The sequence below is a fragment of the Mus musculus genome, chromosome 19, assembly GCF_000001635.26.
Source record: "Mus musculus strain C57BL/6J chromosome 19, GRCm38.p6 C57BL/6J".
NCBI classification, from domain to species: domain Eukaryota; kingdom Metazoa; phylum Chordata; class Mammalia; order Rodentia; family Muridae; genus Mus; species Mus musculus.
In genome coordinates this window covers 32340681-32352741 of record NC_000085.6, presented here as the reverse complement: position 1 = coordinate 32352741, position 12061 = coordinate 32340681, and the positions used below count along the sequence as shown (strand labels likewise).

Here is a 12061-nt window from a genome sequence, read left to right as displayed (position 1 = left end):
CCAAAAAATGACATGTATGATCTCAGAAATTCAAGGTCAGAAGGAGGCCCAGGTCTTTACAGCTCGGTCTTTTCTGAACTTGTTCTGAGTTCAGAATGTTTGGGCCATGACACCATCTAGAAATGGTTTCATATGAAGAGAAACTCACCATGGCACTGATATTCAGAAAGCCTGAAGGATGGGCATGATGGCCATAATTAATAACTAATAGCCAAGCGTGGGTGGCTGGTACCTATAACCCTGGCATTCTGCATACAGGCTGGGAGGGTCCAGAGGAATGAGCCAGCCTCGGCTATGTATTCAGACATGGCTCAAAACAAACAATAAGAGAAGGTAATTAAGGACGTGAAGTAATGGATATGTTAACTAGCTGTTTGTAGTTATAGTTACTTGATGTATACATGTGTATACATGTGGCAGAATGTCACTCTATATCCTAATCAAGGCAGTTTTTGTCAAGAATACCTTAAAATGAAGTCAGAGAGAGGAGGAAAAAGTTCATGGTGAGGTTGCTTTGATTCCAAGAGACTGAGGGGGGCTGGGATTTCCCATGGTCAATATGGGATCATTTTCTTTTTCATATTTCTCCCTGTTTTTTTAAGTTATAGCAATATTTTCATCTCGAGGCTTGTCATATATTAAGTACAGCTACTGACTGAAAGAACATTGCCTTCATACAGTTCCTTGAGAATAACATGTCACTTGCTGTTGCTTGCAGGGTGAAGGCAGAGAGAGCGGTACCCCAGGACAGACCTCGCCATTTGATTCTGTTTAGAAGATAGCCACCGACTCCGAAGGTGAGTAGAGTCTTGTCTGCAGCTTTATATTATGACTTATTCTCAAGCCTGCTGGAGAGTGGACAGAACGGACAGTGTGCCCAACATTTGAATGTTATTAGCGTTTTGTTAATTTTTTTTCCCTGTTTGGGTAGGTTTGTCCCCTTAAAAAATACTTTGATTATTTTGTTGAAACACATGGGAATATGTTGCAAATATCATGGCATTTTCTCCTAAATGTTTAGAGCTTCTAAAAATAATAAAAGCCTCCCATGAGTGGCATTTCAGAACTCTCATAAATTATGTGACCAGATCACATAAGTAAACCCAAGAGTGTAACAGAAATTGTCTCCTTTCATAATTTACAGAAATAAAAAGATTTTAACTATATCTAATTAGTGGGCAGCTAAGCAGTCTGAATTGGGTTGAAAAGAGCCATGTATATATAGAGGTATGGTGTGGGCCCTGCATTAGACAGACTTCTTGTGCTTAATTCTTTTCCAGTAAGCCCCCATCCACCTTGGCTGCCATTTGGTGGGTTGGGTGAGTGGATCAGATGGTAACAGCCCTCCTCCTGATGAGCCTTCATGAGTAAACCAGTCTCTCTGATCTGTGTGATCAAATGTTGGTTAATTAAGGAAAAAAAATGAGAACATGGAAAGATCATGAGTGGTCATGTAAAATTGACATTAATAACGTTCAAGTCAACACCAGAGAGGCTAGAAATGATCCCAAGCTAGAAATTTTCCATGAAAGACTTGCTGGACTTTATAATTCTATAGTGATTGTAGTTATAAGTCATTAAACATCAGGTCTGATTGCAGGGTAGCTATTGGCTGTTCTGAACTCCAGGCTTTTCATAACTATGTGCATTATAAATACTTAGTTCAAGGTAACTTTGCAAATCAAACATACATATATCTCCCTTCTAGAAAAAAAAACATCTCCCTTCTAGAAGACACTGTACTGCTCCCTTGATTTGTAGCAGCATAAATACATTTTTCATGTGTGTGTGTGTGCTCGTGCTCACACTCACGTGTGTAACATATAACTGAGATTATATTTTTATATGTTTTGCACTGAGCCATCTACCACTCCTATTGTTGCATACGGTTATGGAATGCCTATTCTCGTTGCAATCAAGCATTCCACTGTGAGGAAAGACCATGATTTATTTCTTCTAGCAGATGTGGATCATTTTAAGGGGTTTGCTCATCCAGGCCACCCTCCACAGAAATGGAGATTGAGTGAGGTTTATCTTTACCATGGCTCTACTGGAGTAGCAGTAGGACATCCAGCCTTGGCCCAGCGGACAACAGTGGAACAGACAAACAGCCTTGCTGTTTGTGAAGAAGTCCTGACTTGATGGAAGATGCAGGCACACAGAGCTCTGTGTAGTTTCTTCAGTCCTGCAATGACTCCGGCTGCTCCTGTGACTCTCTGCTCTTCTCTGCTGGCTCTGGTCTCTGCGTCCTCCTCTGCCTCTGTTATTCTGCAGTGTCCCCAGACAGACTGCAGACTCTCCCAAACAGGCCATCAGTGAATAAACAGTTAAAAGCTTAGTAGGTGCTGCTGTGAGGTTTTAAGGGGAAGAGAACAGCAGCTGTGCCTTGTACCCGAGAGCCCGTCTTGTGCTTATGAAGCCACAGTTGTAGACACAGAGGAGTTGAACTCTAGAGTTCAGGAAAGTAAATTCAAAGGCATTCATAGACTAAGCTGGAAACAGGGATGCAATGAACAGTCAATTGGCACTGTGGAGATTTGAGTATATAACCCCTAACCAAGTATATCTGGCTCAGTTTAGCTGTTTAGGGCTAGAAGAATAAGAAAATATTTTCTATGGGAAAATGTTTTTATTGACAAATTGTTTTTTTTAATATAGAGTTTTATTCAGATATGGTCATTCTGCTTTGCTAACAAATTGTGTTAAGTAACAGTAGAAGCAGGCTAACTAGTTGCAGCAAACGATCATATGGCTCACAGAGCTGAAAATATGTATAGCCTGCTTTTTTTTTTTTTTCGAAATGATTACCAGCTCCTGCTTTATGTCATTAAAGCAAAGATATGGTAAAGATAATATACGTGGTCATATAAGAATCTAAGCTTATCAAGCTTGTTTATTCATTCATCTAACAATATTTAAAGTGCCACCATATTTTGTGTACAAAATGATGAGAATCAGGTAAAGTTTGTGCACTTTTTAGGGGGTGCTTGAGAATTTAAAAATTCCATTCTGGGTTTGTGTTTTCTATGAGGTATAACAAAATATAGTATGGAAACAAAACTGTCAGTTTCTCAATTTAAGATTACTATATCAAGGGTTAATTAGTTTTATAAATTTGATAATATAGGTGCTCTATACAATCCAGTGACCACCTTAGTAGGAAGACCATGTGGTGGGACATAAACCGGTTCTTACAGCTTTAAGACCCAGAGCGTTTGATTCTAGGCTGTGTGAAGGCTGCCTGGCCTGAGAGAGGGAGGGAGCTGTTGGCATGCTTATCCCAGCAAGGGGAGCTGGCCTTTGTAATCATAACAAACCAAGATAATACCGTGTGGAATGTAGAGTAACAAATCTGCCTGTGTTGGAATGCTTATCCTTCCTGGATCAAGGTCATACATGATTATTCATGTTTATTAGGAGTCTGTAGACAGCCCCGCAAGGAGCACAAAGCAATGGCTTTTATAGCTCTCTAAGAAATATCATTCATTTTAACCTAGTTAGTAGTTTTTATAAATGCTTGTGTGTGTTTTATGGGTGGACACTTGGGCTTTCATGGTCTGCCCTCTCACCACCCGTGACTATCCTCAGACCAGCTAGGATTATGTCAGTGGGCCACCATAGACCACACAGGCTACACTTCCTTATTTCAGCCCAAAGAGGTCTTTTAGGAAGCAAGCCTGGGTATTTACTGGGATGTTGCAGTTGTAATTATTTAGTGCTGTGCTAAATTCAAGGGGACAGTAAAGCTTAAAGCTCTCAGTGATGCTTTCCGTCGCCTCAGGAGCCATCTGACCACAGGTGGAATGCTTGTTTCCCCACTTGGAGGCAGGGGCATAGGTGGACAACAGTGCTTCCCTCTGCAATCTCAAGACTTCTGAAGGAACCCCGGAGAAGGACCATTTGTGAATCGTCGAGTGAGTGTGTGAGGTGAAGTCCACACTAGTTTGTTCTGCTGTCAGACTTGAGTGCAGTTGATCGTCTTTAGGAGTTACAGTTTCCCCCAGAGGCTCACATCCTGGGGATTCGTGAAGTGCTGCTGCTGAGAGGAGGTAGGTCTTACCAGATAGAGAGGCGGCCTGCTGGGTGCTACCCTCAGAAGAAATAAGTAGAGCCCAGAGACACTGCTTGGCTTACTAAGGATGCGAGTTCCTTTCTCTCTTCTGTAGGCTGCTCACCACGCTGCTTGTGCTCTGCCATTGTTGACACTGTGCTGCCATAACTCAGCAGAAGTTGCTGTCGTGCTTCTGACCCCCAAGAACTATGAACTAGACAACCGTGTAGCTAAAAGTCTGCCCCCTAGGGCTGGAAAGGTGGCTCAGCAGTTAAGAGCACTGACTGCTCCTCCAAAGGCCCTGAGTTCAATTCCCAGCAACCCCATGGTGGCTCACAGCCATCTCTAATGGGATCTGATGCCTCTTCTGGTGTGTCTGACAGCTACAGTGTACTCATGTTCATAAAATAAGTAAATAAATCTTAAAAAAAGAAAGAAAAGAAAAAAGAGTCCTCCTCCCCCATAGCCTCAGCTGGCTTTGAGTTTTCAGTCCGTTTGTCTCAGAATCGTAAGTGACTGGGAGTACAGGCTTGCCCCAGTGGCCCAGCCTAAACTATCATTTCCTGAAGAAAAATAAAAGCCGACAGGTAAAATCACTTGTTCTGTGGTATAAGAAAAATTGGCCTGTTCTATACTGCGTGGAATTATCTCACCCAGAATGCAGTCCTTAGGAGTGTTGACTTTTCCAGCCCACCTAGTGAAAATGTACTTTGTCCCCCTCTCAAGGTTTATTTTTTAAAAAAAGAGAAAGTTCTGAAGTTCATGTCAGTGTGGCTCAATAGAACGAAATGTGCTTTAGATGATTCTCTAGGCTGAACGTGACAGAAAACCCGATTCAAACCCACTTAGTGTGCAGCATGGATCTCCCTGAAAGAGGAGAGGCCTGGCTGGGGAATCTAAGGGATGTGAGGATCCATCTTGGCTGTGTACTCGTGTGAGTGGAGACCTTCAAGCAGCTTCAAATTCATGTCAGGAGATGGCCTTTGGGGCTGTGACTTCGTGTGTGTCTAGTGTGAGGCTGGGGGTGGGGGCTAGCCTCCCTACATGGCTGAATTGTCCTGGTCACAGACCTGAGGGTAACTTTTCCTTAGGTGCAGTGGAAGTGCAGCCTGATGGGCAGTAGGTTAATGGTTGTTGCCTTTACTGATGCAGAAAGCTAGTTACCAGGGTTGTGATGATAATTAACATGCCGTTTATGGTTTGCAAAGCATCGAGGTGTATTCTTTTGTTTGAACTGAGAGAAGATCTATAGGGCAGCAGAATGAACATGTGATAAAGAACATGGATGAATTATAGGTGGGTCTGGCTGCATGAGCTTGACATGTTACTTAACCTCTTTGTGCCCATTTCTCTAACTGTTCGATGAGGTCAAAGGTTTTTACCCCTCAAGGTTCTGGGAAAGCTCAAATGAATGGGTATTTATGGGGCATTTCTAATAGTACCTCATGGTTGCTATGCTCCCGATTCCCCAACATTGTGCTGACGTCCTCTCATGTGGACCGTAAGGGTCAATATTGTCAAGTCTTGCCTTTGAGTTGACTGCAGGGCATTTGAGTTAATAATTAATGAAGGAAGCAGAGATGAGGAACCCATAGAAGTAGACCCGCTTATAGAAGTGCCTTCCTTCCCAAAGGCCAGTGTTGCTATTTACTCTACCGAGTTGAGCTTTCTTCGTGTTCTGCTAATGTTGCTCCACCCTGGTGGGAAGGTACTCGAGTGGGGATGGCCAGGTACTTCTAGGGTTGGCATTCACTCAGAAATGTTGGTTGCTTGTTTAATCAAATCAGAGCAGGAGATGACAGATATCCTTTTGGGGTGGGATGGGATTCAGATGTGTCAGTAGGATGTTAGATGTGCTGTCTTAGGTTTGGACTGTCTTATTGTTTCTTGGGCTTTTAGCCAGCTCTGTCTAAAGGGAGTCACTGTTTTCCCATTAAGAATATTTTTTCCACAATTGCTGAGAACTTTTCCTTTATAATGTAGGAGGCTCGCTCTTGGATCTCAGACATTTAGGGAGGGTCATGCTGTGTTTTGAGGACAACAACAAAGATTTCTTTATATTTACTGCAGACTCAAGACTTTGAAAGTCGAAGTATTACTGTTAGCAATTTCCAAGGCAGCTCCCACATTTGTAGCTATCAGAGCAAAGAAAAACTTGGTGGAAAACAGTTTTGGCTCTCCATGCAGTGCTTTTAAGGAAAAGTGGTGTTAATCAGTATTTACAATGCTTATTTCATGGCCAGACTCCCAGTTCCCTTCATGACACTGCCCTACGGTACAGTTTCCACTGACGGCAACTGTCTGGTATGTGGGAGGAGCTCACATATGCCTTGAATGAGCTGTGCCTTTGCCTTGGGGGTTTTTATTATTTTTGTAGCCTTCCTTTTGACAAGAGGTCATTTACAATGAGATACTGTCAGGAATTCCAGATGAGTCTCACATACTGAGACTACACTCCTAGTGTCCAAACACTCCTTTGTTATTGTCTCTTTAACAGGAGGAGGTGGTAACGTTTGAGTATTGATTTCAACGCCTGCTTTTATGATCATAATTGCATTCCAAATGCACACGTACTCAGAGGGTAAATGGATTAACTTTGAATTCTGTAGACAAATCCTGAACTTACCAAATGACTGGGAACCGTAGTAGGTTCTTAGATTTAACTCTCCCCGGCTTTATTCTTAGCTCCTGTGGAGCCTTTGCCTTGCTGAGCAATGTGGGATTGTATGTTAACAGTTACTTCATTGCTGTTGACCTGGGAAAGCAGGGTCACCCTCATTTTCTGTAATCTCAGCAGCAAAACATCGTTAGCCTCCGTGGACTGGGTAACACCTTAGCTCTTTGGTTAATTATCCTGTTTGGTATTTTCTCTTTTAAAACCTTAAAACATGTTTTTAGTTGAAACAGAATTACATCCGTCCCTCTCTTTCCTTCCTCCCAAGCTCTGCATCTATTGATTGCCTTCCCCACCTCCAAGTTGATAGCCTCATTTTCTTTGATTGTGCGAAACACTAATTGTACCACACAACTCCTGGTTTTGCTTACTCCCTAAGCTCTGTTGTCAACCATTTTGCTGTTTCCATGAATTTGACTATTTGAAAATATATACCACGTGATGTAACACAGAGTGATGTGTAATAAGTGGTCCAAGAGAGAGAGAAACCCAGGTTCAATCCCCAGCAGGTTCCGTTCCTCCCTCTATAGTCCCCAGCCTCCCGTCCTGAGCAGTTCATAAGTCTAGGACTCAATTAGAGCATGCCATGTTCCCTGTAGTCTAGAGTCTGCAGATCCGATGGCGGCAGGTGTTATCAACTTGCTAGATACAACTAACTATAAAGAGCTTCCTGTCTCTGGCACAGCTTTGCTAAGTTTAAGTGGTGAGGCTCACATGAAAGTATGTATTTTGCAAGTTGTCAAGCTTGATGTAGAATGCAATATTGTCTTCTTTTAAAAGTTTAGGCTATTGTTTTTGTTGTTTTGTTTGTTTGTTTGTTTTAAAGGGCCCAGTCCCTATGTGCTATTCCTTACCTGGTGGTTTATCTTGTTTTGTGTAAATAGGACCCACGAATGCCTTGTTTTAGCAGCTTGGCTACATTGCATCTTGATTTAAAAAAAAAAAAATCAGTCACTTTTTAAAGACATGTATGAGTAACCACAGCTTTATACAGGAGGGTTCTGGCAGTATTTTAACACATACTACTTTCATCTTGAAGGACTCACACCTGGAGCCATCCCTTGTTGTGCTGTGGGCGGTGCTGTGGGCGGTGCTGTGGGCGGTGCTGTGGGCGGTGCTATGGGCTTGCTGTTTCTTTCTTAGGTCCTCTCTGAGTAGTCCATGTGTATCATGTCTCTGATTGGCTTTCCTCCTTTCCCCAGCCCATATTCTGATTTTTCTTCTTTTACCTTCTAATTTTGCAAGCTTTCTAACAACTTGCAAATGGGAGGTAAGACTTCTGAGCTGCTGTATACCTGAGAGTGTAACACTCATGTATAATTGATTGCCTGGCTAGGTGTAGAGTTCCTGGCTGGAAATCACTGAGCTGTTGATAGGAAGGGCGTTGCTCACCTCCTAGCATTCCGGCTCCTTGTGAGAACACTAGCGCCTGCCGATTCTCAGTTCTTTACAGGGTCTCTTCTATTGTGTCTTTTGACATCGTTCATGAAAGCATTCAGCAGTTTAATGATCACCTGCCGCGATTGGGATGTGCTTTTTCGGTTATGTTTGTTTGTCTTTTGCTGGTGTCCAAAGAGCACTGTGATGATGAGTTTACCAAGGTGACAAAAACTAGGAGCAATTGGGAAGAGAGCCTCCGAGAGGGAGGGGGTGGCTCCGGTTGGCGCTGGGCCTGTCTGCGGAGGATTTTTCTTAATTGGTTAACTGAAGCAAGAAAACCCAATGTGGGCTGCACCCTTTGCTGGTGCGGGGTCTTGTTTAAGGAGAGACTTACTTAGCTGAGTACAGAGTATGGTGTTTCTTCTCTCTGCTATTGCTTTGTCAAGTGGCTGTTTATCTTGAGTCCTCAGGCAGACTCACCTGCAGGGAGGGACTGTAGGTAGCATGGAGTTGTGAGCCCTGCTTCTGTCTGCGCCTGGGCAGAGCTCAGAAAGGCACAGAGTTCACAGCACCAGGAAGGAGCCGCTCATTCCTTTTGTTTTTATGTTCCGGGCTGCAGTATTGGCTTCCCTCATTGTCTATTCAGCTTCCTTCTGGACCTGCTGTAGGATGTTTGACTTGCCTCTGAACGCCTCTTCCCAAAGATAACTTACATTTTTCTTGGAACCCTTCTAAAGTTGTTAATTTATCAGGTTTATTTTATTTTCAGTTGCTGATAGCCCCTGAGTGGTCTCATAAACTAAGTAGATATTCAGAGATTAACTTTTTTACCTTTGAAATTTTATTTTTCTGCACCATTTTTTGCTTCAAGTTGCACTTTTTCCCCTTTCTTTTGTCTTTCACGTTAGATGTTTTATATGCCTGATGGTTTTGGAATGTCTTTTCTGAGGCAGAATGGGGCTCCACATATTAGAAGATGTGTCTTATTTTGGTCTGCTAAGTCTATTGTCTTCATTTTTCACCTCTAAAACATCTTGAAGATTTTACTATCTGGTTTCTGCTATCTTTGTTCTAGAAGATTTATGCCTTTTTCAAAGAAATAATGGTTTTTGTGTTGAGAATTTTGAAGAGAGGCACTAAATGTATTTGCTCATTTAACTTAAAGTCCATTTGGAAGTCTTAAAAACCTAAACCCAAACCAAATAAACCAACGACAAAAGGAGGTCAGGATTTGCAGCATCAGGCTTTGGTCAAACGCACTTGCAGGGCGAGCATCCACTCTAACTCTATTTCAAGGTGTGGTATACGTTTAGATGGTCCCAGGAGAATACTGGCTTCTTGTTAAGTCTGCAACAGCTGCCTCGCCTTTTTGGGCTCAAGGCTTTTTATGTCAGGGCCTTAAGTACCAATAAATGTGTAAATGATAATTAGGCCTCCTGATTAAAAAAAAATGCTTAAAAAGATTCTTATTGATGTTTCTAAAATGAATTTTCCAGAGGCTAAGCATATAATCCTTAGATTAAAATGCAGCAGACACACTAAGTTGTTTCCCATAACAAGCAGAATAATAGACTTTAAATCTATTTGCTGCTGACCACCCACAAAGGACATTCCTAGCCCAAAGAGATTAGATATAAATACAGCCCAGGGAGCTGGGCTAAACTTGTGAGTTTTATTCATAGAGAATGCTCCCACAAAGCACACAGTCTCAGACTACCAATGGGTAGGGAAAGGAGTTTTAGCTTTAATTCTGAGAGCAGGTCTCTGCATATATGAAGCAGCTTTAGGAGGACAGAATGGTTTTTTTTTTAAATAGGCTAACTAGCCATGGATAATTTCATAATTCTCTGGTGATCAATTCCTTTCTCTCTGAATATGGGGTGTACCCACTGTCTACATCCACGCACAGCTGTTTGGAGGAATGCTTTGGTCATTTTGCAGTAAGATATGTTTCTGGCCTTGGCGGTCACTAGATAACAGGCCTTGTTTTCAGAAGGCTGTGGTGACGCGCAACAGCCACTCCTCAATGCCTGTCTATCACTTCCATACCCAGACAGACAAGGAAACCCTGTCTCCATGCTGATTGCTAGGAAAACTTGCCCATCCGTGATCCTTCCTTTCAGATGTGTAGGGCTCAGTGCTGAACAGTCTACTGCCCATCTGAACTGCCCTGGACACACTCTAGGAGCCTTTGTGGACCCCAGACCACACGTTCCCTATGCTTACAAAGTCACTCTTGTCTCTTGAAGACTCCTACAGTCCAGTAATATTTTTTAGCCAAAATAAATATAAACAAAGCACAAATTCTTGCTTGTTAAGAAAGGGGCCTTCGTTGCTTAATTAGTAACTCCTCTCTTGCTCTGGACTTCTCTGTCTTTGTCATACCCTCCAAGCCAGCCTCCTTGTTTCTTTCTGTGGTATTGATGTGACCCACATGAGCTGTGCCCACCAGGACCTTTGATGCCAAGAGGGGCCCTGTGGATGGTGACGCACTAACTGAGCCATGCTCACCTCAGGCTTTCTGCGTAGCGCCATCCCCGTGGGTTATTGTAGTTGTTGCTTCTGCCATGTATACCCACTTTCAAAGTCTTGGCCTCAGTACCTCCTTGGCTTTCTTCAGCTTATCTGAAGAAGCTTGCATTTTCAAAAGACTTACGAATTCTGAGGGCCAGCAAAGGGAAAACAATCCCCGCCCCCCCTTTCTGAGAAGGAGTACTATTACAGTTGTGTGCAAAAACCACCACTTTCTGATCTTGCTAGAATTAGTTCGTGCTCAGTGCTTAGAGCCTAGCTCGGCACTATTTATAGATTCCTGGATAAGGAGCCAGAGAACCACTAAAGACAAGCACATTTCGATTCTGTTCTTGAGGGACAACAGTTATTAAAATTTCATCCTGGAGCCAACATGATGTTGGCACTCAGTGTTTGATAACTGTTATTTGTATTTCTTAATGAATTTCTGTTGGCTGAAGGTGTGTGTGTGTGTGTGTGTGTGTGTGTGTGTGTGTGTGGAGAGAGAGAGAGAGAGAGAGAGAGAGAGAGAGAGAGAGAGAAATTATTGCATAGTGGGTGACCTCAAAAGTGCTACCAGGAAATAAAGGGGTTAAATTTGCGACACAGATTCTGATTAAAGAAAAAAAAATATGTGAAGTATTATGAGACAGAGAATAGCTTTGTCATTTGTCACTTGAGATTGTCATGAATAGACCTGTCATCTGGTTGAGAATTATCTACCCAGTTTCTCTATGAGAAAAATTGTTCTCAAGCAGAGGGTGAATGAAATATTCTGTCCATTGTGGGACGCCTCCAGCATGTGGAGGGACGAGAGAAAGGGTGGCATTTATGGAATTTGACTATTCTGCCAAAAGGGGTGTGCTCTCCAGCTGCAGCTGTGATGGTTGCTGGGGGAGAGCTCTAAGATCAGTACCATTGGTAGGGTGTCTTAGCCATTGCTGGCATTTCATTAGATCCCTGTGTGGATGCCCCAGTTAGAATATTGTTTGGGTGATGATTGCTCTCCATAGTAAGATGAATAAGAGTTGGGACAGGGGAAGAAGGTATATGGTATAGTAATCAAGGTATGCCTGGCTCATCTCTAAGTTCAGGTCCTGTAAGCACTCTGGGAGAAATTCTTTGTCTGATAGTCAAGGGCCCCAATCTGGTTCCTATGAGATGATCCATTCCCACATGCAAGCTCTGGATAGCAGATAATTGTTCTCATATTGGTGCTGAAGGAATCCAAGGCAAGGCCAGGGGGTGACTTCTTGCCAGACATTCTCTTCTGCTGCTGCCTGTACTACGGACTGTGTTGGATCATCTCATGTAGCCAGCAAGTGCTTTGACTCAACGAGCTCAGCCATCTACTGGCCCTTCTTTAGGGTGGGTCTTCCCTTCCTAACAGGCATGCCTGGGGGCTAAGCTAGGTGATTAGTGGCCAGCAACCATCACAAAAGGGA

At 42.9% G+C, this 12061-nt stretch overlaps 1 protein-coding gene across 11 annotated transcripts in view; it reads left to right on the top strand.

Moving 5' to 3' along the window:
* Positions 1-12061, top strand: part of Sgms1 (sphingomyelin synthase 1) — a 267159-nt gene that overhangs the window by 37144 nt on the left and 217954 nt on the right. For 10 of the 11 annotated variants that reach the window (XR_001782565.2, XR_001782566.2, XR_003952764.1 and 7 more), the window contains exon 2: positions 719-797. The gene's annotated coding sequence lies outside the window, so the exon portion shown is untranslated. Of the gene's footprint in view, positions 1-718; positions 798-3425; positions 4050-12061 lie in introns of those variants that run through there. The other variant, NM_001168525.1, reaches the window with a different exon arrangement.